This window comes from Phascolarctos cinereus, unplaced genomic scaffold (genome assembly GCF_003287225.1).
Source record: "Phascolarctos cinereus isolate Bilbo 61053 unplaced genomic scaffold, phaCin_HiC Scaffold_1;HRSCAF=81, whole genome shotgun sequence".
Lineage (NCBI taxonomy): Eukaryota > Metazoa > Chordata > Mammalia > Diprotodontia > Phascolarctidae > Phascolarctos > Phascolarctos cinereus.
The window spans coordinates 264,585,666-264,610,512 of record NW_027555514.1 but is presented as its reverse complement, the minus strand read 5'-3'; the positions used below and the strand labels follow the sequence as shown (position 1 = coordinate 264,610,512).

The window sequence follows — 24,847 nt, the reverse complement described above, 5'->3', positions numbered from 1 at the left end:
GGAGCAGTTTCAAATTTCTTACCCAACAAAACAGTTTTTAAACAGCAGCAGTATAGAATCATTTAATGTAAGTAAGGCAAACAGCCCAGCCCACCTCTCCAGGACACAAGGGCATCACTGGATTATATCATAGAATGATAACTGTTCATAATGAGTGCCCAGAGTCATTAAGAAAAGATTAAATGGAGTTTCAGGTGACAGATGTTTGAGAAGGCATAGAAGTGTGTGTCATGTTTTAGACTTCAATTCCTCAAAAGGTCAAGAGAGGACACATTTCCATTTTCTAAACACTGTTAGGTCTCTGTCCCCTCTTCTCAGACCCTGGAGTCTTCACCTGAGCTCCGTGTACCTCAGAGGGGTCCATGTATTAGGATTCGATGGACCTAAGTGGGAAAAATGACTTATTTTCATCAACCTCTAACTGAAATATAGCATTTCTTTAATGTGTGAATTTTTTTTTTAATTATTCTGGCAGGGGCCCACTGAACAAAATAGTCTTGATACAAAAAAAGTTAACCATGCCTTGGAGGAAGCTAGAGGCCATTCACCCAGGCCAGTGTCTACGAGTTTTAATGGTCAGGGTTGGTTGGCTGGAGGGCAGAGATGTTGGGTAGAAGAGGCCAGGACCTGGCTAAGAAGTTTAATCAAGTTGACTGTAGGAGCTCAGAGTGCTTGAAATAAATACAGGAAGTTAAGTGAGATAAACCCTTTAGTTGATGCCCTAGCTTCGGAAAACAGCTCCCTAGGTTATGGGTCCCCATGTTTGACTAAAGAGTGTTACCTGCTGATGCTCAAAGGAATGTTTAGTTATCTAGGGGGCAACCCCAAGATGTATACCTGTCTCCTTGGCTTGATCAGAGAGGTTGTTTCAGTCATGTCTGACTCTCCATGACCCCATTTGGGGTTTTCTTGGCACAGATACTGGAGCGGTTTGCCATTTCCTTCTCCAGCTCATTTTACAGATGAGGAAACTGAGGCAAACAAGCTAGGTGATTTGCCCAGGGCCAAATAGCTAGCGTCTGAGGCTAGATTTGAACTCAGGTCTCCCTTATTCCAGGTGCTCTATCTACTGCACCACTTAGCTGCCACTAGAGAGGGTCTGGGTTCAAATCCCACCTCTATGATCTTTGACAATTCACTTCTGTCCCATGAGTCTCAGTTTCCTCATCTGGAGAAAAAAAAAGAAAAGGACGGCTGGACGAGGTAGCATCTAAAGTCTCTTTCAGTTCAAGTCCAATGCTCTGATCCCTAGGGGACTCCCAGTCCAGCCAAGTTTTTACCAGCTTTAAAGACTAGTGGCTTGGTCTCAGCTTAGATAGCAGACATAGCTGTTTCTTCAAGAACATGACGGTGACAGGACCAACTTCTAGGGTTCAACATTTGCTGTCCTATCCCTGATTCTCCAACTTGCAGCCTCACTCTACACAAAGGCTGTTCCATCCCAATTTTCCAGATATGTCTTTAACAGCCTCTGTTTGAGGCTCCAAACCATTTGGAGTTCATTCCAGTTACACCCAAGGTTTGAATGGTTTTCTGCCTTTGTTACCCTGGGGAATCCTTACCTTCTGCAGATCTGTGTTTTCTACCCACTGGTCCACAAATATTTACTGAGTAGCTATTGTGTGCCAGGCACTGTATGGGGTGGGTGGTCCTTGAATGTATGTTATAAAAACAGCACAAATGTGGTCCCTGCCCTCCAGGACCAGACAACCTATAAAACAACGGGGTCCATAGAAGTGATATACAGTGTAAGGGGAAGTTAATCTGAGAGGGGAAGGCATTAGCAGCTAGCAGGTCCTGCAAAGGCCTCTAGCATAAGGTGAGATTTTAGCTCAAGGGTGGAAGGAGACCAGGGAAGCTACCAGGCAGAGCTTTGATAGATCACACATGAACTCTGGGTTCTCTGGAAATCTGAGTTTAACCTCTAAGCCCCAGAGCTCCAAGGGCTTGTTTTTTTTTTTTTAAATTATCGGTAGTAGTACTGCTCCTAATAACAGGATAATAATAACAGCTGGGCTACTTTGGCTCCCCACTCTGCAGAGCAGTTTTATCTTCCGCCTTTGTCATTGGCCTTTGTCTGTTTTTTGAAATAGCTCTGCTGCCCTTAACTTCCACCGTCACTTGTAATCTTGGCTGCCCCAGCAGACTTCAGGTCTCATCTCTTCACTCTTCTTTCCGTGTTTTCTTCTTTGTCTCTGGTTTGTTTTCTCTCTTGTAGCCTTAGATACTTCTCCTTTATTCTTCGGTGGCAAACCCACCAATCAAGCTCCATGGGTTAGAATTTTCAGGACTTTGGAGCTTGTCAGATCTTTCTAAGGCTACTCCCAGATCAAAGGTTCTTTTTTTTTTTCTCCCAAACCGATGCTGCTTTCTTTTTCTTTATTCTGACTTCTGAGTTCAGTGACCTCCCCAGGTATTTTAGTATGTCAAGAGCCAGAAGTTTTCTACTAAGCAGTGACCTTGGAGGCAACGTGTTGAAGTGGGAGGAGGAGTCCTGGCTTTGGAGCCAGCTCTAAACCTGATTCTATGACATTCCCCTTTCTTATTCCTCTGAGGAAGGCAGGAGGCCCAGAGGAAGATCTCTCCCTTGAGATCACAGTGATGGGGAACTCGGGGACAGATAGACCCCACTTGAGTCCTCATTCTTTGGACTCGGAGGGCTGTAAAGTGCATTTGTGTCTGTGGCCTGAAAGTCCCCAAACGTATTCCTTGACACAAAGCTACTGTTTCACTCAGGATGGCCCATTCATTGTCACCCAGACACATCTCTTGCTTGGTCTCTTCACCAGACGTGCCCTCTTCCCTCGTTCTTCACCGGGTGCTGTGATAAGTCTATCCTCATGGCGGGTAAGGGTGCAGTTTAAGGGAGTTTGGGCCTAGGGAGTCACAGGAATGGGGGGGGGTTAGAAGGCAATAACATGGTAGATGGCCAGATGGTCTGCGTGAACAGCAGCTGGCTATGAAGGAAAACACGGTCTGCTTTACAGCTTGCTAGATAGAGTGGGCCAGGTGAGTGTGCACTCACTCAACTCATTCACCCAACAGCAGGAGTTATCCCCAGGTTGATTATCTAGGTTTTCCCATTCTCCTACACTGATTCATTCAACTACACTTTTTAACACCTACACATGCTTGGCACTGGGGATGCAGAAACAAAAACAAGGAAATGAAACTCCTACTAAGGGCCAGGGACTTTTCCAGATTGTCTGCTTCCCTTGTTTTCTTTCTTTCTTTCATGTCATCCATTCATTTGCTGAGCCCTTATTCAGTGCCTCCTAACAACAAAAATAAAACTGTCCCTGCAGAGTCTGCTTTCTGCTTGGACGTCTTGCCATCTCAAACTAAACAGCACACAAAAATTCCCCAGTGTCTCCCAGGCAGCTCTGTCAAAACCTACAGAGGATATGAAACTACCAATGGAGTGAAAGCCAGAGAGAACCCACCAGGAATCGTAAGAGAGAGGGACTGTGATAAGGACTCCACTTGTGATTTCACTGGTACAGATAATTCCCAGAGGAGGAAACCCCCCAAGTTACAGATTGGTATTCAGATCAGCTAATTCTGCCTTAGAGAAAATGACTTACTTAGGGTCACTCACCCTGGATGAAAGGTAAGCATCCATAAAAGTGGTCATGGTAAGACTATGAAAGAGGTGAAATCAACACATTTCCATTTTTGCATCCCCCCTCCTATATAATCAAACAGAGCTGAATGAAGCAGTATACCCTTTATTCAAATTAATACAAGGTATCCCAAAAGTTTTTTAAACTTAAAATGCACTTGGACTTTTGAGATACCCTGTAATAAACAGGCAGAAGAACACAGCTCAAAGCCACCTTCCATTCTTACTAAGTTTCTCATGGCAAGCCAAATCTGCAGAACACAGGTGAGCTCTATTTACTATAGGAAATCACCAGAGATGAACAAGAAAACCATCTGGATCTTTAATGAATCCAGCTTTCCAAAACGGAGGCATAAGGGGCAAGGATCCACTCTGCCTTCTGCTCTTAAGTGGGCTACATGCATTCTTTTCACTTTAAAGGCTTTTGCTACCACCTAGCATGCAGCTCTCCTTCATGGAGGGCAGAAGTCTGCCCGGAAGTGGAAGTCCTCAGTCCCACCTTCCTATGCTTAGCAGATTTTACAACAAATTTTTGCAAAAAAGCAGGAGCTTTTTAAGAAACTGCCAGTATTGCTTAAAAACCATTCATTACTAAACTGTCTTTGAGGCAAGATTCGGCTACACAGAATACTTGTGAATATACGTTAAAATTGAATAGTCCAAATTGATGCACGTCATTTCTTCGTGACAGTTTAGTGAACATTTTTCTGGTCTGAAAAATAAAGTTAACACATTAGTTGTTATTGATCTGTGCATTATAGTCAAAATGCTACACTTGAGAAAATTTACTACAGTGTTTCAAAGTACGGACTTACAAAATTTAACGTTCTGTGTCCTAAGATTCTGCTCCGATATCATTGGCTTTGTTATCTGACTCGCCATCCTCAGCGCCACTCATATCAGATGGGTTTACTTGGTCATTGTCGCTGTGCCACACGTTGTGTCGTTGAACGAACCTCACGACCCCGCCACGACTCACCTCAAACTGAGTTGTAAGAATGTTGTGTTGGGGCTACCTTCTGTGCCTTCATTTGCAACATCTCAAACGATACACTGCAGCCATCGTCATACATTTCATTAACCTACACAAACACTTCATCAATTTATGGACACTTGACTGTCTTAGGACCTCTAAACTCGCATCTAGAAAGATCTGTGTGTGTTTTTTAGCTTGTCTTTTGGTTTCCGCCAATCTCACACCAACTTTTCACTCAGTGAAAACTTCTGCAGCTCTGTTTCCAACACAATCACTTTCAGTTTGAAGCCCGAGGAACAGTTTTCATATTTACCCATAATCAAAAAGAAATGCTTCACACATTAATGGATCGCTGGCAAACAAACTGTACAGTTTAGCTAGTGTGGGAAGATGCAAGTCATACCATAGCATGTGATTTACTCATGGCGGCTTCGACTGTCCCTCTGCTTCCCTTGCACCGAGGGCTCCACATTGGGTTGAGCGACAATACAGTTAACACTGCAGCACCGAACAAACCAAGAGACTCAAAGTACTGACAATGGGCATGCGCTGAGAATCCTAGGCTCCTGGGCTTGCAATGCTCCAGAGACAAACGTGCACTCATAGGCCACTGGTGAATACACTGCTACTGTTTACCTTTTAAGCAGTGTGATGAACAGAATTATACCACGCAATGATCATTCGATAAAAGGTTACAAACGAATTTTTGGACTGGGAAAAAATACCCACCCAGGGTGGGACAATTATGCAGTGAAATATTGGCACTAAGGGCCTGGCGCAATGCTAAGTGCAGCAGATAGGCTATGAGCCAAAAGACAGTCCCTGCCCTGAAGGAGCTTGCATTCTAATGGGGGAGACCACGTGCAAAGAAATAAACACAAAGCCAATGGTATACAGGATAAATAGGAAATAATTAACGGAGGAAAGGCGCTAGAATCTAGACGGAAATTTAAATTGGGATTTAAAGGAAGCCTGGGAGGTCTGGAGTCCGAGTGGAGTGTTCTAGGCCCGGGAGTCAGCCAGAGAAAATGCCTAGATCCAAGAGACGGAGTGTCTTGCTCTAGCCAGAGCCAGGAGGACGGTGACACCCCTTGAAGGTCTGCACACCCTAAAGATCCGACCACACTCCAGAATTTTTCCTTTCTTGCTGTCTCTGGTGCTTAATTTTCCCCATTTCCTGAGGCTTCAGCTCTTTGACTTTATTATTTGAACTAATTCAGTACAAGCCAACAAAAATTTAGTTCTGCACTGGGCTGGATAGGGGTGACCTTTCTGGGGGGTGGGGGGGAGAAGGGAGAGCCTGTGATTGTATTCCATTCACGGGCACATAACGGATGTTTGCTGTGACAGCGGCTGTTACGGTACCACTTGATTCAAAGGAGAAGTTGCTGCTCTTCAGGAGTTTACATTCCCTCCCGGCACCCCATAAACACATTATACACAGTCATTTCAGGAGAGAGAGAGAAACATTATTACCAACCGGGGAGTGGGAAAGGCTTGCCACCTCCTACACTAATTTGTCTTTGCTCATTGAACTCCCACGAGGACCTGCTAGAGCTGTTCTTGGTGGCCCAGTGTGGTGGCCGGTGGTCACAGAAACGCTACCGCGTCCGGCTGAGCCGTAGCCTACGATGCTGCGGGCGCTGCCATAAGCTCCGGGGGTCCCCGCGGCTCAGCATACAAACACCTACGGGCGAGCCCGGTGCGGACGGGTTACCGGGGAGGCGATCCCGGAGGGCAGGCGCTAGAGCCGTCAGGGAGGATCGGGAAAAGCTTCGGACGCTTGGAGGAAGCCCCGGGAGGGGGCGAACGTTCCTGGCGCGATGGGGGGCCGCCAGGGAAAAGGCTCGGAGTCTGGAGATTGAGCGGCAGGTGGGAAGGGCAGTTTGTCGTCAGAGGCCCCCAGCACCTGAGCTAACTCACGCAGGAAGTTCAGCTTTTCCCGTTTAGGGGCTGGGGCGGGGGCTGTTTTAATCGCACTTCGCGGCTGTTATCTCCTTTCCTCCTCCCACCCCCTCCGCTTGTGCAATCTGGCAGATTGTCCAGATAAGTGAGGGCCAGCCCCGGGGCGCTGGCTGAGTCACGCTGGCGGGCAATGAGTAACTAACTACTCTCGTAGAACCAGGAGTGCCTGTCACCCGTGGGGGAAGGGGAGATGCCTCCGTCAAACCCTTCCAACAATCAGGCGCACCAGAAGGAGCCTCGGCCGCCGGGGAGGGGAAGGATGCTCCGGCTGGAGGCTTCGGAGTAAGCCGCACGCCGGGCGGGCTCCGTTTTCCAAAGTTCATTCACAGAGTCAGGCGCCCGGGGAGATTTCCCTGACACAGACCACATGCCCCGCCCCCGGCCCGAGCTCCCCAATCGGAGGCGTCGAGGCGCCGGGGGCGGGGCCCGGGGCTGAAGCTCGAGGGAGGCGGGGCCGGGGCTTGGCGTCATGGCGTGACGCAGGCGGCCGGTTCTCGCCCGCCGCCGCCGCCGCTGCTCCCGCCACCGCCGCCGCCGCCGCCGCCGCCGTACCGGGTGGCGAGCTCGCAAGATGGCGGCTCTGGCTGCGTCCGGTGAGTGAGTGGCCGGGGACCGCGGGGGCGGGAGCGCGGGCGAGGGCGGTGCGGGCGCGGAGGGCGGTCCTGGCGGCGGCGGCGGCGAGCGCGGGACGGAGGAGTTTCCCGGGTCCGGGCAGGGGGAGGGTCCCGGGGGCGCGGCGTGAGGCGGAGCGGGAGGTCCCGCGAGGTGGCCCCCGGGGCCGGGGCCCGAGTCGGGGCCCGAGGCCGGGCCAACGGCGGGCTGCGGGGGCCGGGCCCTGCCTCGGGGCGGCGGCGGCGGGCGCAGGACCAGGAGGTTTCCTGGGAGTTTGGATTTGGCGCCTCTGGGAAGTTTGTCTGCGTCCTCGGCGTCCGGGGCCCGGGGCCGGCGCGGAGCGAGGGGGGCGGGGGCGGGCACAGGGGCGCGCGCCGGGCGGCCGCGAGGGCGGGGGCAGAGCGCGAGGCGGGCGGGCGGCGGTCCGTCCGTCTGTCTGTCAGTCCGCCCTGGCCGCCCCGCAGCGCCGCCTGCACCTGCCACCGCTCCCCGGGCACGGCCGGAGCTGCCTGCACCTGGCTGCGGCGGCCCCGAAAAGTGCGCCCACCTGGCCCCGCCCCGCCCCCGGCCCCCAGGCCGAGAGCCCCTGGCCGGGCTGTGGAGGGCGCCGAGCGGGGCAGCCCGCGGGCCTGGCGCCCGTAGTCTTTGTTGTGGGCCCGGGGCGGCCGCGCGGGCGGAGTGGACTGCGCGCTCAGGCCAACTTGGAGCTCGACTTCGAGGGGCGGCCGGTCCTGGTGAAGCGCCTACTGTGTGCAGCGGGGCGCTGCGCGGGGGAGACAAAGAAAGGGAGGGGGAGAGAGGGAGGAAGTGACAGGAGAGGAGAGAGAAGAGGGAGGAAGAGAAAGCTGGAGGGGATGGAGAGAAAGCTAGAGAGGATGGAGAGAAGAGGGAGGGAGAGAAAGCTAGGAGGATGGAAAGGAGAGGGAGAGCTAGAGAGGATGGAGAGAAAGCTGGAGGGGATAGAGAGAAGGAGAGAGAAGAGGGAGGGAGGAAAGCTAGAGAGGATGGAGAGAAAGCTGGAGGGGATAGAGAGAAGAGGGAGGGAGAGAAAGCTAGGAGGATGGAAAGGAGAGGGAGAGAAAGCTAGAGAGGATGGAGAGAAAGCTGGAGGGGATAGAGAGAAGGAGAGAGGGAGAGAAGAGGGAGAGAAATCTAGAGAGGATAGAGAGAAGAGAGGGAGAGAGAAGAGGGAGGAAGAGAAAGCTAGAGGGGATAGAGAGAAGAAGAGAGACAGGAGAGACAGCTAGAGAGAGAGGAGAGAGGGAAACAAGAGGGGAGAGAGAGATGCAAGCTAAGTTTGACACACTCTTGTAAAGGGAAGGCTTGGGGTATAGTAGCGTGTTTGGATGCCAACTTCAGGCAAACTTGTTTTAAGCTGTAGTCAGTCCAGTGTAATGAAAAAGAGTCGTGGCGGTGTTTTGTTGAGATGGTTAAGGTTGAGCTCCTCATTTTGTGCCAGACTGAAAATTCTTTTGTGTTCTCAGTTTTTAATTTAGCATCTCCGGGGGTGTAGTGGAGTGGAAGATATTTAGTAAATGTAGTGACCTCTCCCCTCCCCCATCCTCTTTTTACGTCCCTACTTTGTTCATCCCACGTCAACTTTCAGCCTGGTAAATGCAGTTTTTAACCACTTCAGATTGGGGTTGATGGATGACTCTTACCCTGCAAGCTAGAATGGTATCATTAATGACAAGCACATAGTAGGTGCTTCAGAAATGTTTGTTGACTTGAGAGAACGCTAGACTAATAAAAGGCTCCAGGAATTTTTCCAGGATGTAGATTGTCAGGATCCTTTTTTCCACTATATTTTGGTGAAATTTGACAAAACTGCTAGTGCCAAAGATTTTGTAATTTTATTTATATATCTTAGACAATTTGGGGAATAAACTTTGGAGAGGAAGAAGTCTTTAAAATGATAGCTCATCATCTGATCTGATTTGAATATTCCAGACACGTTCAGTGTTATGTGTTTAAGCCCTCTTCAGGCTGCCTCCTTTTTTTCTTTTTGTTGTGGGAAGTAACATTAGCATTCTATTGAGAGACAAATGTAAAAATTATTATATCTTGAAGTCATGCTGAAACATATTGTTAGAATAAAAGCAGAAATAGGAACTTTTTTCCTTAACCTTCGGCTAATTCATGTCACCTCTTAATTGGCCATAATTCAGAATTTTCTAACTTTCTAATCTGTCTATGTTCCCAATCCAAAATCTTTTGTTTGAAATCCACAAAACCAAAACCCCAAATCATTGTTCTTGTGGTTGCTTTGGAAATTAAGACGAATTTTCTGCTGAGGTAACTTCTGAAGTGAGAGATAAGGAGAGTGTTCTGGATTAATAGGTTTTTAGATGGCAGAACAAAAGTATTCTGAAGCTTCTCAACTACCAGTGTCCTAGTAAATTGATCATCATAATAACCATGGCAGTGACTTTGGATTAAGGGACTAGAAAAGGCATCTATGTATAGTATTTGTATTTTAGTTTGGGGATCTCTTTGAACAGATCTAGGAGGGCAGTTGTGTTTTAAGATAAGTTTCTGGATTTAAATATGACTTGTCTTGCTCAGGACTATCTCAGAAACACAGGACTTGTTATCCCCCCATCCTCTTTCTTGGACGTAGCTGTAGCTTTGTTATGTAGCATGTGGTGGTGATTGTAAATGGAATTTTACCTCTTGATTCCTTTTCACCCCAACAGGTGTTTGCCTTGGTATTCCTAGAAGGATGACACTAACAGAGCTTTTTAAGGTTCGCAGAATGCTTTGTATATATTCTCATTTTACCTTCACAGCAACTTGGTGAAGTGGGTGCAGTTATTGTCTCCATTTTACTGATCAGGAAGCTGGTCTGAAAGAGGTTTGAGTGACTTGCCCGGAGCCACTGTAGAATTTAAACTCAGGTCTTCTTGATGCCAACCAAACAATCTATCCATTATGCTACCCACCTAAGATAGTGTTTACATCCTTGTTAATATTAAAAGACAAGATATTGAGTCCCTAAAACTAGTAGGGTTTCTTAAATTTTTTTTTTTTTGGCAGGGACTTCTTTGGCATTCATGAAGCCTATGAGACCCCTCCTCAGAGGCAGTGATGTTTTTAAATAATGAAAAGAAATGCTAAATTTCAGTTAGGGATTAGTGAGATAAAGATATCATAATTTCCCCATCCAAGTTCCTGCACACTTTGAAATCTATTTGCTGGACCCTAGGTTAACAATTCCTTGTTCTGAATAGGATTTGTAAAAATCTTTGACCTGGTATTTGAAGAGTGGGTGTTACAAAGGCTCTCCAGGGTTGGTATTGGCAGCTGATGTGAATATTGGTAAACAGGAATTGATTCTTGGGTAAAGTCTTTTGTGAAAGCTTAGTTAACTGAGGAAATTAATCATCAATAGTGAATGTTTAGTTTGCCTGCTAGGTACATGGTGATGGGGTGGGGGCAATGATGTATCAAGTTTAAGATTATCCTGGTTTTTCAGAAATTTATAGTCATACCAATGCTTTGAAGTGTAAGCGCATCTTATATAAATCACCAAGCAACATGCCTTCTAACTGGGAAGGAGTGATCCAGAGCAGTCGGTCAACAAGTATTTATTTAGCTCTTAGGGTATTGGAGGCTTTGTGTTAAGCACTGTGGAGTCTGAGAAAAAAGTAGGGAGAAGCAAAGGGTGGTTGAGGCCTGGGAAATGAGGTGTCTCAGATGAGGAGGATTTCAGGTTAATTCAGGAAGGGAACAGAAAGAACAGAGAATTATCAAAATAGTTCACATTTTTATAAGGTTTTACAGTTTTTACAGTTTGCTCGCAACTCTGGAGTGTAAATATCATCCCTGTTTGTTTGTTTGTTTGTTTTATACAGATGAGAAAAGTGAAGCTTGGAGAGGTTGTATTTTGCCCATAAGTTAAACAAGAAGTAGCAGACTCCCAAGTTTTCTGACCAGTGCTCTTCTAGCTACTCTGAGTTGGTGGCGAGCTGGAAAGAGGCACCTAAATAAACATTGAATGGGAAAGCATCACGCCGAACAGGAAAAGTATTGCAGTGTTGTTAAGAAATAGGAAGCAAAGGACAGTTATTTTGAATTGGTGGTGCTTGAGGGTAAGGAGAAAACCATCCTAATCTCCCAGTTCTGATTGTAAATCCATTCTTTGCTACCTTGATTGAGGGTGGGATTTTTTTATTTGTTTGGAGAGGAGAAAATTGTTTAGGTCTTTAATGGAGAAATCCTATCTCTTCTTATGTAAAATGCCTGATAATGGCTCCAATTAAACATCTAAAGAATCTGTTTGGGATGTTCCTAAGCAATTGCTTATTTGGAGAAACTGATTTTGATACTGTGTCTGCCCTGAGTAATCAGAGAAATAGCCAGATTAAAAGGTTTTGAATATACCCACTTTTAGTATTTATTTCCGTTAGAAGTCTCCAAAAGGAAACTAGACTTTAATGAAGTTAGGATGTTTCCTGTGATGTCTTTTTTTTTTTTTAATGTAAAAGCAGTTTGTTCTAGTCATATGCAGTGGTGTTAATTTGATCTCTTCCTCACGTGCTTAAAGTGAAATATTCTTTGTGTTTAAGGACCTGTAATTTTACAAGAATTAGATGTTCAAAGGATAGATAGTTCTTGGAATATATTTTAGACCTGTGATGTGAAATTAAATTTCTTGTAAATTCAGAGTCATACAGAATTTTTCCTTTACAGAAAAATTCCTTTACATGTCAGTAATAATTTAATTCCTTAGCTAAAGGGTAGCTGTTTTTGAATAGTGATGAGACTTATTGATTCATTCGGCCTTTATTATGTGGTTGAAAAAATTATTCTCAGCAAATAAGCCTAATTTTAAAATGGTTTAGATTAACACTAAATTCCCACATCAGTCATCTTGCTATGCTGATTATGTGAGAATTTGTAACTGTGGCAGTGACTTAAGTTTTTGCTGTCCCATAGTCTACCTGTCAAAAAGCAGTTCAGAAAAATACCTAGTTTTTGTATGTTCCTTCATGCATGTTAAGAACACCACTGTAAAAGATCATAGCAAAACTTATGGTGAAACTCCTCAGGTTAGTTGTTTTTCAAATATTCTCTGCAGGTGGTAGTTATATTTTGCTTTGAAAGAGCTGTGTGGTTTCATCATTGTGGGCAAGATGTAGATCTCTAACCCTACTGATAACTTTCCAGTGCTAAGGATTGTTATATTAACCTTTATGAAGTATTCAGTCATTGTAGAGGATGCAGTTGCTGCTTATTCCCTAAAGAGACTTTTGCTGGAAAAAAAAATTACACTTATCATATAGAAAATGTAAATATTTTCAGGTTTTTTTAATGCATTTTTACAAATCCTCTTTAAAGAGCTAAGGACTTGAAGTACAAGATATGAAACTATATACGAATTAAAACACAAAATATTTAACTGTGGTGTGTGCTGGCCTATTAAATCCTTTTACTTCTCCCTCTACTGCCCTCTAGGCTACAGGAAAAAACGTTGGATTTGATCGAGGTTCAGATGTGTAACTTTGCTCCTTAAGATTTCTGTAAAATAATGGGGAAGAGGGGGGAATGGTTTAACCAGATGGCCTTTAAAGAGCCACTGCAGCCGTTCTACTTCACCCCAGGAATTTGTAGCTGCCCATTCCCTTACTTTGTGTCATTCAGCTGTCTTGGGACTGTGTTAAGTACTTGCATGTCTAAAATTAAGCGATGTTCCCCCTACTTCAAAGAGTTTATAATCTAGTAGGAGGGGAGAAACCTGTACCTGTGTAAGTAGTAGTAGTATGCAGTTTAGGCAAAGGTGAAGTGTATTGGGAAGGACAAACAGTGACCTTGGAGGTTCAAGTAGAAAACTCTTTCAAATGAGAGAGGTTGAGAAAAAGGTGACTTCTGAACTGGGCTTTAAAGAAGAAGGATTTCTTTGAATAGTAGATAAGGGTGGAGAATGGGGATTCTGTCCTAGGCTTAGGAATAGGGTGGCAGAGAATTGGAAGAAGAGAAAACTAGGTCAGTTTTTGACTGAAGCATAAAATAAAGTTGCAAGGTTAAGTTGGAGCCAAATGGTAGAGGCCTTGAGTGCCTTGCTGAAGAATTTTTTTAACAGGGAGGTGGGAACTACCCACTGTTCCTGTTCATACAGAAAGTGTGATGATTAGTGCTGTGCAGTGAGAAAGTTAAGGGAAGGATGTTTTGGGGAGGGAAGAGACTGAACAGGGAAGCCAGAGGGTATTTCAGCAGATCTCAGAGGAGGGGAGGGGGAAGGCTTTTGTCCATAAAGGCTGTAGAAGAGTTTATGAGAAGCAAGGTTCGGAAGACTGATTCTCGTCCCACCCTCTTAGATTTGGCTGTCTAGCCTCTATCAGTCATTGTCTCTGGTACCTTGAGCTTTCCAGCTCCCTGTTTTTAGGTATATCATGAGATTGAAGGTGAAAGTACTTTGAACTTTTTCAGAAGAAAAAAAAAGGACTTAGAAAGTTGTGGTATTATTGCAGGAGGAAGAGAGGGAAAATGGGAATAGTCTAGAATATTATGTTTTATCTGTCATGGATTGGAACAATTCTCCCAAGGACTAAACTGTACCCTAAATTGTCTACTGAAGGCTAAGTTCCTTAACATTAATCAAGATATCTGTAGGCAGAGATAGGAAATATAATATGAGGTGGGGAATCTGTTCCAAATGGGGGGGGGGTGAGAATGCAGGTGAGTAAATTCTTAGGAGGCTTTGCAAGTTGGCAGAAAAGTAGCTGATGAGTTTTTAACATGGACAATTATGAGGTGATAAATTTTGTATATCTGTATGTTCTTATAACAATTATTTATTGACCAAATCTTGACATAGGAAATGTAAATAAATAGAAAAGAGTTTGACAGGTTTAGTAGTTAATTGACCAAAGAAGAAGGCTTCTAAGGGAAGCTGGGATCTCTTCTATTCATTTTCTCCCAAAGCATTTAAATAAATTGAATAAATTTTATTTTAGCACATGCAAACCCCTAACATATGGTTGAGCTCCCCTCTCCAAAAAAAAAATTTTTTAAACCCTCAACCTCCCAGAAAGCCATTAATAATATTGAGTGATTACAACTTATTTCTTACTTGGTAGTTTGTTGTTAAGGAACAGTTTGTTTTATAAATTAGAGTTAGTGTTGTTAATGTTTTTTCCAGTTTGAAATTACTTTTATTTACATAGCTAGTAATTGTGCGTTTTTTGATTCTAATTTAGTCACTGCATCATTTTATATGTGTTTTGTCATTCTTATGATCTGTCATACTCCATGATATTCATATATTAAAATTAATTTGTTCACTCAGTGTTTGAGTATACAGATTTTCTGAAGTTTTGCTACTATGAATAGTGCTAGCAATATTTTCTTACAAACAAGTCTTTTCTAATTATGGACAACTCTTTTCTGGTGGTGGTATTATAAGAACAGTTTCTTAATATATGCTTGGACTACTCGATTTAGGAATGCTCTTAGACTATTTGTCAGTTTCCCTGTAGATTTTGAAATTTTTTTTTTAGCAGATAGTTCCTACACATACATTTTCCAGCCCAAATTTTTTTTCTTGTTCTAGTAGCACTCATTTATTCAAAAGCTTTTTACTTTTACATATCAAAGTAGTTGTTAGTAGTTTCATAATTCCTGTTACAGGCAGTTATAAATTCATCTCTTCTCCACAGTTCTTTAACTTGAAAAGTGTTACTTTTTATATTGAGATCATTTATCCATTTGAAATTTACTGTAATGTACAGTGTAAAGTTTCTACTTTAAATCTCCTTTATCCCAAATGCTTATCTGCTTTTCCCAGCAGTTTTTAATGAATGAGGAGTTCTTTTCCCTAGTGCTTTTTGTCTTGATTTATGGAATGATGCACCTGTAATAACCTGTTCCACCGGCTAGCTTTTCTGTTTTAATCCAATATCAGATAGTTTTTGATAGTTACTGTTTTATAATGTGATTTGGCATATGGTAATGTCCAAGCTCTTTTTATTCCCACCCCCCCCCATTCTTTTTGACCATTTATTACTCCATATGAATTTTGTTATTACTTTAATTATCTAAAGTATGACCTTAGTGGTTTGGTAAAGTGTTAAGTATGTAAATTAATTTGCTTAATAATGTTTTTATGGTATTGATGTGGATTCTCTGTGGACATTCATTGCCTTGCAACTTTTTTAGAGGTTCTGTTTGATTTTTGTGAAAATAGTTTTGTAATAATATTTGTAGAAGTTGTGTGTGTGTCTTGGTTGTTTAATTCCCGGCTGTTTAACACATTATGTTTAATGGATTTTCCATCTCTCCCTTTTGTTAGTGAAATACAAAAATCTTACTATTTTGGTGGGTTTCAATTGAACAAATATATATTTAGCACCTGTTCTGGGCTGGGGCACTCTGCTGGGTGCTGGGGATACAAAGACAAAAAACTGGTTCCTGTCCTCCAGAAGTTTCCCTGGAGGTGGGTGGGGGAATGACAACAAATACATGGATAAGTAAATACAAAAAGAATATAAAATTAATGCAAAGTAATTTCAGGGTTGGGGGGAGGGGTGCATTATCTAGACTTCAGTGGAGGGAGGTGGCTGAATTGAGCTGCCTAGGAAAGGGTGGACTCTAAGAGGCAGAGGTGGTGAGGACTTGTATCCCTGGGATATTCCTGCAGGGCGGAGGTGCTGAGGAGGAATCGTAGGTAGTAAGCCTGTAATACTAGACTGGAACCTGGTTGTGAAGGATGGTAAATGCCAATCAGAGGATTTTGTATTTTATCCTTAGGAGGCAGTAAGAAGCCAATGCATCAGGGAAACTGATCCAGTCATTCTGTAAAGCACTCTAGAACTATACCCACAAAGTTAACCAAACTGGGCATACCCTTTGACTCTCTTCTTAAGCAGGGAAGTAAAGTGACTGTTTGGAATTGGTCATCTTTGTGGACAGTGTATTGGAGAGAGGGAGAGACTGAAGGTAGGGACAGCCATGTGAGGAGGCTGTCACCAGATGAAGGAGAGTTGATGCTGACCTGAGCTAAGTTGGTGGTCCTGGGAGTGAAGACAAGAGGGCAGATGAGAGAAGTGGGGACTGCAGAATGAACAAGGCACCATCCCCGATTGGATGTGGGGAGTAAGGATTGTGAACCTGCATAACCAGAAAGGATGGTGGTACCTTGAACAGGAATGGGAAAGGTGGAAGCTGCTGCTTTGCTGAAGTAATTCTCTTTATTAGTTTTTTGGTTGATTCTCTGTTGTTTTCTAAGGAAAGACAGACTGTCCTCCTGCAGAGATAATTTTGATTGAGTTAATTCTTAGCCCTTTATTTTTCTTGTCTTTATCAACACTAGCATATTTTGTGCTGTGTAAGCCAAATCATAATGGGGACAGTTGGCTTCATTTTTGTGCCCAACTGGGAAACCTTTCACTGTTTGCTACAAATAATGCTAACTCTCTTGTTTGATCATATTAAGAAAAGATTCTTTAAACTCATCTGCTTTAACTTTTTTTTTTAGTTTGAGTGCTTTGTTGTTTTTTTCTACATCTGTTGATCATGTGGTGGTTTTTTTTAAACTTACTGTGATGTTTATTATTTTCCTAAAGTTAAAATTCCTGGTTTAAATCTATCTTATTCATAATGAATATTTTTTTATATTAGTGTTACCTTCTTACTGACATTTTATTCAGTATTTTTTCTTTGGTGATTCAGTTATACTGGTCTTGTACTTTCTCTGCTTTATCTCTCCCTGGAGCATATTCATCTCTCAGAATTTGGGAGAATGCTACCAATTTTTTTCTGCTTTTTTTTTTTTTGAAAATATGTAATATAGAGATTGTTCTTTAAATGACTTGTTAGAATTATTTTGTAAACATGTGAATCTAGAATTTTTCTGCTTGATCAGTTACCTTCTGCAGTTAACTGATATAGATTACTTATTCCTTATTTGTTAATCTTGTCATTTTCTATTTGTTTCAGATGCACATTTTGTGGTGTAATTTGGCACAGAGTTTCTGATGATTTTGTTTTCATTTGCAATGAATTATTTTCATTTTTTAGTTTCTTAAAGTTTTTTCTCTTTTTAAATTAATCATATAAATTTTGTCAGTCTTTTACATTTTATACTAAATTTATTACTTTTATTCTTTGTTAAAGGTTTTCAAAAATACACATTTTCCAATTTTTTTCCCTTTTTAAAAACATAATTTTTTAAAATAGCAAACATTTATTCTTTTTCTGTCCCAATTCCACCAGTTGAAACACATCCCCCCCAAAAAAAAAGAAAGAGAAAGAAAATTAAAGCCCTCATAACAAATATAGCACAGTCAAGCAAGGTAAGTTTCCTTATTGACCGTGTCCAAAAAACATGTCTCAATTCTGCATTTTGAGTCCATCACCAAACTGGGTAGTTTGCCACATCTTCTGGAGTGTTAGGGTTTGTCATTGCATTGATCAGAGTGCAGAGCTCTTTTAAAGTTGATGTATTTTAAAATAATGTCATTGTATAAATTGTTCTACTGGGTCTACTCATTTCATTTTGCATGAGTTCCTACTAACCTTTTCATTTTTCTATGAAACTGGCTATTTCTTTATATTTTATGGTGCAGTATATTCATTTGCCATAATTTATTTGGTTGTTCCCCAGTAAGTGGACATTCCCTTACTTACTGAGTTTTTGCCATTTTTTTGAAAAAAGCTGCTGTAAATGTTTTTGTACAGAGGGTACTTTCCCCCATTTTTTTCTCCTTTATTTTAATTTTAAAAATTATTCTTAGGTAAGTTTTTTAAAAATTAGTTTGTCCTTCCCAGTAACCATTCTTCTCCCCCTTAACCGTCCATTGAGTAAATTAGTTTACCAAAACAGATTCTCACATTAGCAATGTCCAAAAATGTATATGTTTCTTTGGGCATTTGAAATATCACTGTCAAGTGGTAAGTGGCATGTTTTGTCTTCTTTTTGGACCAGTGGTTTTTTTGTTGGTGGTTTTTTTTTTATTATTGTTTAGAATTCTAAAGTCTTTAAGAGTTGTTTTTCTCTATAATGTTATCACTGTACAAATGTTCTTGCTACTTTGCAGCAGTTCATAAAAGTCCAGTTTCCTCTGGAATTGCCTGTTCCATCATTTCTCCTGGTGCTGTTGTGTCATATTCCATTATATTCATAGACCACCGTTTGTTTACCTGCTCCCCTTCGTTTCCAGTTTGGGGCTACCATGAAAAGAGTTGTTCTAAATATTTTTGTACATATAGATCCTTTCTCTCTTTGATTTCTTTGGAGTCTGCGCTTACTAGTGGTGTAGTTGGGTCAAAGGGTATGCCCAGTTTGGTTAACTTTGTGGGTATAGTTCTAGATTGCTTTATAGAACGACTGGACCAGTTCACAGCTCCACCAACAGGACGTTGATGTGCCTGTTCTGCCACAGCACCTCCCCACTTTGTCATTTAACTTTTTTGTCTCATTTGCTAGTCTAATGAGTAGGACCTTAAAGTTGTTTTAATTTGTATTTCTCTAAAAGTGAGTTAGAGAATTTTTTTTTCCCAAAAGATTATTGATAGCTTGGATTTCTTTCTTTGAAAATTGCTTGTTCATATCCTTTGAACATTTTCTATTGGAGAGTGACTCTTAGTCTTAATCTTGGAGATGTAGGTAAGTTTGCTTTTAAAGAGTTACTTTATCAGAGAAACTTGTTGCAAAGATTACCCATTTCCCTTTTTATTTTTACTATATAACATTTCTTTGTGCAAAATTTTTAAGATTTCCTATCTAATTAAAATTGTCCATTTTGTTTCTGTCGCTTGTTTAGGTATGAACTCTTTTCCCTCATCTGTACATCTGAAGGACATGTCCTTCTTTACCCTCTACTTTTCCTTTTATATCAAAGGCCTTTTATAGCTAGGTCATGTATCCATTTGGAGCTTATCCTGGTATGTGATGTGAGGTATTGGTCTGAACCTGACTTCTGCCAGACCGATGCCCAGTTTTCCCAGAAGTTTTGTTAAATGGTCATTCTCCCTGGACCTGGGCTGTCTTTAGGTTCATCAGACACTAGGCTACAGTGTTTCTTTGCGTCTTTGATTGTATACCTTGTCTCTTCCATCCTGCCTGAGTCACTCTGAGATTCAGAGTCTATTTCATTGAGATTTTTTCCCTATGTTTTCTACATTGCCATTTTTCATGCTCATCATTTTGATTTCTTCCTTCAGTGATATTATTTTCAGTCTCATAGATATCAGACTTTTTTTATCTTAATTTAATTCTAAATCACTTTGTAGGGTTGAAAGTGTGTCTGTTTTATCTTGTTGCTGTAATACCATTCTTCTAGAGATTTATCCTTATATTCTTTGAGCCATGTAATATTGATTCATTGTATTGGGGCCTTTGGGGGAGAAATTTTTTCCCTTTTTTTCTGTTTAGTTTTTCCTATGAGAGTTTCTGTCCTTGCCCCTCCTCTTGGGGGTAGGAGCAGAATGCGTTGGTCACTGTTTTGATCTGGTATAGAGGAAGTTGGTTTAGCCGTCTTTCTAGAGCTCTTGCCACAGCGCTTGGGTTGAGGCTGCTGCTGGTAAATGCCACTGGACTGGGTGAATCTGAATCATAGTTCTCATACTGTACTTCACTTTTGATAATGCAGCCTATAAACCCTTCTTTGAAGCCGGCCACTTAATTCATGAGAAAGACTGAGAAACTCGAAAGATGAGGTCCATAAATCACCTTCCTACATTAATAAAATGGTAGCCCATTCTGTACCAGATTCAGCTAGGTGGCTTAGTGGATAGAGCGCTGGATCTGGAGTCAGGAAGACCTGAGTTCAAATGTGATCTCAGACACTTAGTAGCTGTGTGATGTTGGGTAAGTCACTTAACCCCTGTTTGCTTAAATCTGCTGGAGAAGGAACTGGCAAACCACTCCAGTATCTTTGCCAAGAAAACCAGTGGACAATATTGGCATGCTATGTGTGGTCCATGGGGTCATGAAGAGTTGGACACGACTCAGTGACTGAATGAAAACAACAGATTCTATTCCATCCTGCTCAGTACTGTGCCAAGCAGTTATCCAAATATCCGTATTACCAGATAAGCCTTTGGACATTATTCAAAGAGGGGAGAGGGAGAGGAATCATTGGACTAGCTGATGAATTGAACACAAGTGCTTTCCAGATATAAGAATCTAAAGAGAGTTGTCAGACTTGCAGCAACAGGAGTCATTTATACTCTTGTTTTACCAGATTACAACTAGGATCGTTCTTTGACTTGCAGACTTGATAGCCTTATCATTGGTGAGCATCTTTGGATCTTCCCCTAAAAAGTAAAATAGTCATCAGTATTTAAGATGAGGCCCTTCGTCTCCCTTATAATAAGCCTCTACCATCTCTAATGGAGAAGGGGTTTAAAAAAATTGTCTCCATAAGAGATCTTATTCTCCTGTTCCAGAATTAGTAGTTGAGATTCTGAAACCAACCCAGCTTTAATTCCACATATAAGATTTAAAGCTAGGTACAGAAGATACTTGTTAATTTTTGATTCATGAGATCAAAGCTTGAGCAGAAAGGGACCTCTGAGGCTATCTAGTCCAAATTCTTCATTTTACAGGTGAGAAAATTAAAGGCCAAAGAGCCAGGGTTGCACATGTAATAAGTGGCAATGCTGGAATTTGAACCCAGGCCCTCTGAGTCTTGATCCAGCCCTCCTCCTACTACACTTTAAGTGTTGATTCAGGAACAGCTTGGAAACCTGAACCAGTGATGTTAAAGGCCACATAATTTAAAACTTTAATGACTTTTTATAGGGACAATAGAAATCTTATTAAAGCAAACAAAGTTTAGTTAAAGATAGTTAAATTGCATAGTCATAGCTAATGTGTATTATATATGTTAGTTCAATTTAGCTAACAGTTAGGTACCTGCAGTGTTCTTAAACATTGGAGGAATTACAAAATTTAGCTCACTGTCCTCACAGCTAACAAGTTTGAAGGGAATATGACATATTCACACGTGCACAAATGCCTTACAGATGTATTATAGTTACGAAAGTTCTTTGAGAGAACTGACATTTGAGATGAGCTTTTAAAAATATGTGTAGGAGTCCAGTAGGTGAAGGACAGGAGGAAGACATAGACATAGAAAACCCAGCTCATTGTGTGTTCCGTGATAGAGTTTGGCGGTAGTGTCAAGGAATAGGGGAAGAAATAATTTGAAATAAGGCCCGATTCCCCAGTCGACAAATGTTCAAAGAATATGAATAGGCAGTTTTCAGATGAAGAAATCAAAACTATATAGTCATATGAAGAAATGCTCTAAATGATGTTTGCCTAGAGAAATGCAAATTAAAACAACTCTGAGGTACCCGCCTCACATTAATCAGATTGGCTAGCCTGACAAAAAAGGGGGGGGTAGGTGGGGAGCCACTATGTCCTAAGGCAGCCTATTTCACTTTGGGGCAGCTCTAGTTCTTAGGAACTTTTTTCCTTGCCATCAAGCCTAAAGTTGATTGCTTCTTTGTAACTTCTTCCCTTTGCTTCTGGTTCTGCCCTCTGAGGCCAAACACAACAAGGAGCAATGGTGGTAGCCCTTAAAATACTTGATTTTAAAATTTTATTTAATTTTCAGAATTTTATTGTCTACTTTGTAACATTCATTTAAAATTTTTTTTTGAGGTCCAGATTCTCTCCATCCATTGAGAAGGCAGGCAATATAATAGAAATTGTACGTGTGAAATCATACAGAACATATTTCTGTATTGGCCGTGTTGCAGGAAAAAAAGCAAGAAAAATAAAGTGAAAAAATTATACTTCAGTTTGCACTCATAGCTTTATCAGTTCTCTCTTTGAAGGTGGATAGCATTTTTCATCATCTTTCACGATTGTCCCAGATCATTGTTTTAAGCAATGTAGCTAAGTCTTTCAGACTTGATCATCATTACAATATGGCTACTACTGTGCCTGGTTCTGCTCACTTCACTTTGCTTCAATTCATATGTCTTCTTAGGTTTCTCTGAAGCCATCCCCTTTGTTATTTTTTGTAGCCCAATAGCATTCCATTATAATTATTCATCACAACTTGTTCAGCCATTCCCCAAATGATGGGCATCCTCTCAATTTCCATTTCTTTGCCACCACAAAAAGAGCCACTATAAATATTTTTGTATGTGTAGGTCCTTTGCCCTTTTCTTTGCTATCTTTGGACCTAGCAGTAGTATTGTTGGATCAAAAGGGAAGCACAGTTTTGTAGTCCTTTGGGTGTAATTCCAAATTGTTCTCCCAAATGGTTGGACCAGTTCACAGCTCCACCAGCTCTTTTCCCATATCCTCTCTAAGATTTGTCATTTTCCTTTTCTGTCAGGTTAGCCAGTCTGATGGGTATAAGATAGAACTCCAGAGCAGTTTTAATTTTCATTTCTTTAATCAATATGATTTAAAGCATTTTTTAAATTTAACTATAGATAGCTTTGCTTTCTTCTTCTGAAAGCTACCTGTAAATATCCTTTGATCATTTATCAGTTGGGGAATAGATCTTATTTTTATAAATTTGGCTCAGGTCCCTATATATTTGGGGCTTTTACCAGAGAAACTGGCTGTAAACAAAATTTCCCCCCTAGTTTTCTGCCTTAAAATAATTGAACACAGTTATCATGGTTGTCCCTGAGTTTTCTCCTCCTCATGCTAAATATTCCCAGTTGCTTCATGTATCCCTTCTGTGACATGGATTCAGTCCTTTTACCATCCTGGTTACCTTACTGGATGCTCTCTGGCTTATGATATTGTCCTAAAGTTTAGGACCTAATTGTGGTGCCCAGAACTGAGTACAGTATTTCTGATGTGGACTGAGGTGGGGGATGAAGACAATCACTGCCTTATTTTGGGACCTAGAGCCCTCAGTGCAGCCACTGCACGTTCAAACTGAGCTTACTTACAGTCCATTAAAACTCCCACATCTTTTTAAGACAAATTACAACTTTCTGAACTCCAGCCATCACACACATTCACCCCAGTGTTCTAATCCATTAAGATCCTTTTGGATCCAGGGGCAGCTAGGTGGTGCAGTGGATAGAGCATCAGCCCTGGAGTTGGAAAGACCTGTGTTCCAATCCAGCCCCAGACACTAACTAGCTGTGTGACCTGGGCCAAGTTACCTAATGCCCTTGCCCCCCCCCAAAAGAGCTTTTTAGATCCATACTCTTACCATTTTTCCCAGCATATATATTATTTCCAGATTTTATAAGCATGTCATTTGTACCTTAATCTTAAAATCAAACTGAGTGTAGCCAAGTACAGATCCCAAAACCTGATTAGTTTACTGGAGTTCTCCTTCCAGAACTACGTCTTTCACTAATGTCTACTTTTGTAGCCAATTCTGAACATACCTAACTCGCCTATTGTCTGTCCTAGTTCTCGCCACCCTTTCCACAAGAATAGTATCAGATGTTTTATCAAATCCTTTGGTGACACAGGTTCATATTTGTGCATCCATGCACACGCTCGTAGGCATTAAGGTTCATTGAAACATGTACTGACAGCTATTGTCTTTCCCTTTTTCCTTCCTTTTCCCAGAAGGCAAATTGGTAGCCAAGGGAATGAATGCTAAGAAACAATGTTGTTCTGAATGTTAAGATTCCTTCTCCCAGAAAGACCAAGGAAGCTACTTATAAATGAATAGGGCCCACAGTACTTAGAAGTGAATACTAGAGCGTGCACAAATACTGGTGGGAAAGTATTTGGAGTCCTCGATTTCTGCTGTAATGAGTTTCCGTATCTGAAAGGAAAATGGAAAAATATGCATTGCTAGCCTCTGACCACTAGAGGGTGTACTTTTGTTAAAATCAAATGCTAATTGAATTTATGCAGTGTCTCAGAAGGCTTTTCATGATAAATGAGAAACGTGTCTATGTAGAGAAGTTGGGAGTGAAGTTCAGCTTCTTTTTAGGTAGCATTGAGAGAGCATTCACTAACCTGTCACACACTCTGCGTTGTATAAGACAGCACAAAAAAACCTGGCTTTCCAGGACCTTTCTGTTGGAGGGAACGACATACGTGACAGTAACTTGTACAAGTAAATACAAAATAATTTCTGTTAGAGTGGTTGCTCATAACTGGTGAATCAGCCTAGGCCTTCTCTAGGAGGGGCTGTGTGTGAGATTGGCCTTGGAGGAGGGTGAAGATTAGGAGGAATGGAATTTCAGGCAGAGTAGACAGCAGTCTTTGTAAAAGGCACACTGGTGAAATATGGAATGTGAGGTAGGGGCATTAAGCAGGGGGCAGCTAGTGTGGCTGGGGAGCAGAGTCTATGTACAAAGCCTTTGTAGGAGAGTGGAATGGAGAGGGGAGAGATCTGAAGCTAGGATTTCAATTAGAAACCTAGCAAATCACCCAGAAGTTATTGTGTTAACTGTGTGCCAGTGATTGGGATACAAGGAAAGGTGAAAACATTTAACTCAATCCCTGCTCTCATAATGGGGGTGGGGTGGGGATGTGTTTGTTTTTGAAGAGGGATTCCGTTTTTTTACAAAATTTTTTATTTTTGTTTTTCATGTAACAAGTATTTTTTTTAAGATAGCCTGTTTCTTCTCCTAACTTCCTCTCTAAGCAAATAAAGAAATTCTGAAAAACATCTTAATATATATTAGTCCAACAAAACAATTTGTTGCATTGGCCACGTCCAAAAAAATGCACATCTCTGCATTTCAAGTTGATCACTTCTGTTAATAGGTGAGTGGCATAT

General features: G+C 41.9%; 1 protein-coding gene and 1 long non-coding RNA gene across 5 annotated transcripts in view; one reads left to right on the top strand and one right to left on the bottom strand.

The window, feature by feature from the left end:
- Positions 1-3,712: 3,712 nt before the first annotated feature.
- LOC144454497 (uncharacterized) lies at positions 3,713-6,924 on the bottom strand. Its single transcript, XR_013482930.1, has 2 exons — positions 4,438-6,924; positions 3,713-4,334 (listed from the first exon to the last, which is right to left on the bottom strand). It is a non-coding gene; the product is annotated as an uncharacterized LOC144454497 (long non-coding RNA).
- A 102-nt stretch (positions 6,925-7,026) lies between these two features.
- USP44 (ubiquitin specific peptidase 44) overlaps positions 7,027-24,847 on the top strand; it is a 67,594-nt gene continuing 49,773 nt past the window's right edge. For 2 of the 4 annotated variants that reach the window (XR_013482927.1, XM_021006444.2), the window contains exon 1: positions 7,027-7,156. The gene's annotated coding sequence lies outside the window, so the exon portion shown is untranslated. Of the gene's footprint in view, positions 7,157-10,941; positions 11,267-19,387; positions 24,835-24,847 lie in introns of those variants that run through there. The other 2 variants (XM_078146658.1, XM_021006446.2) reach the window with 2 other exon arrangements.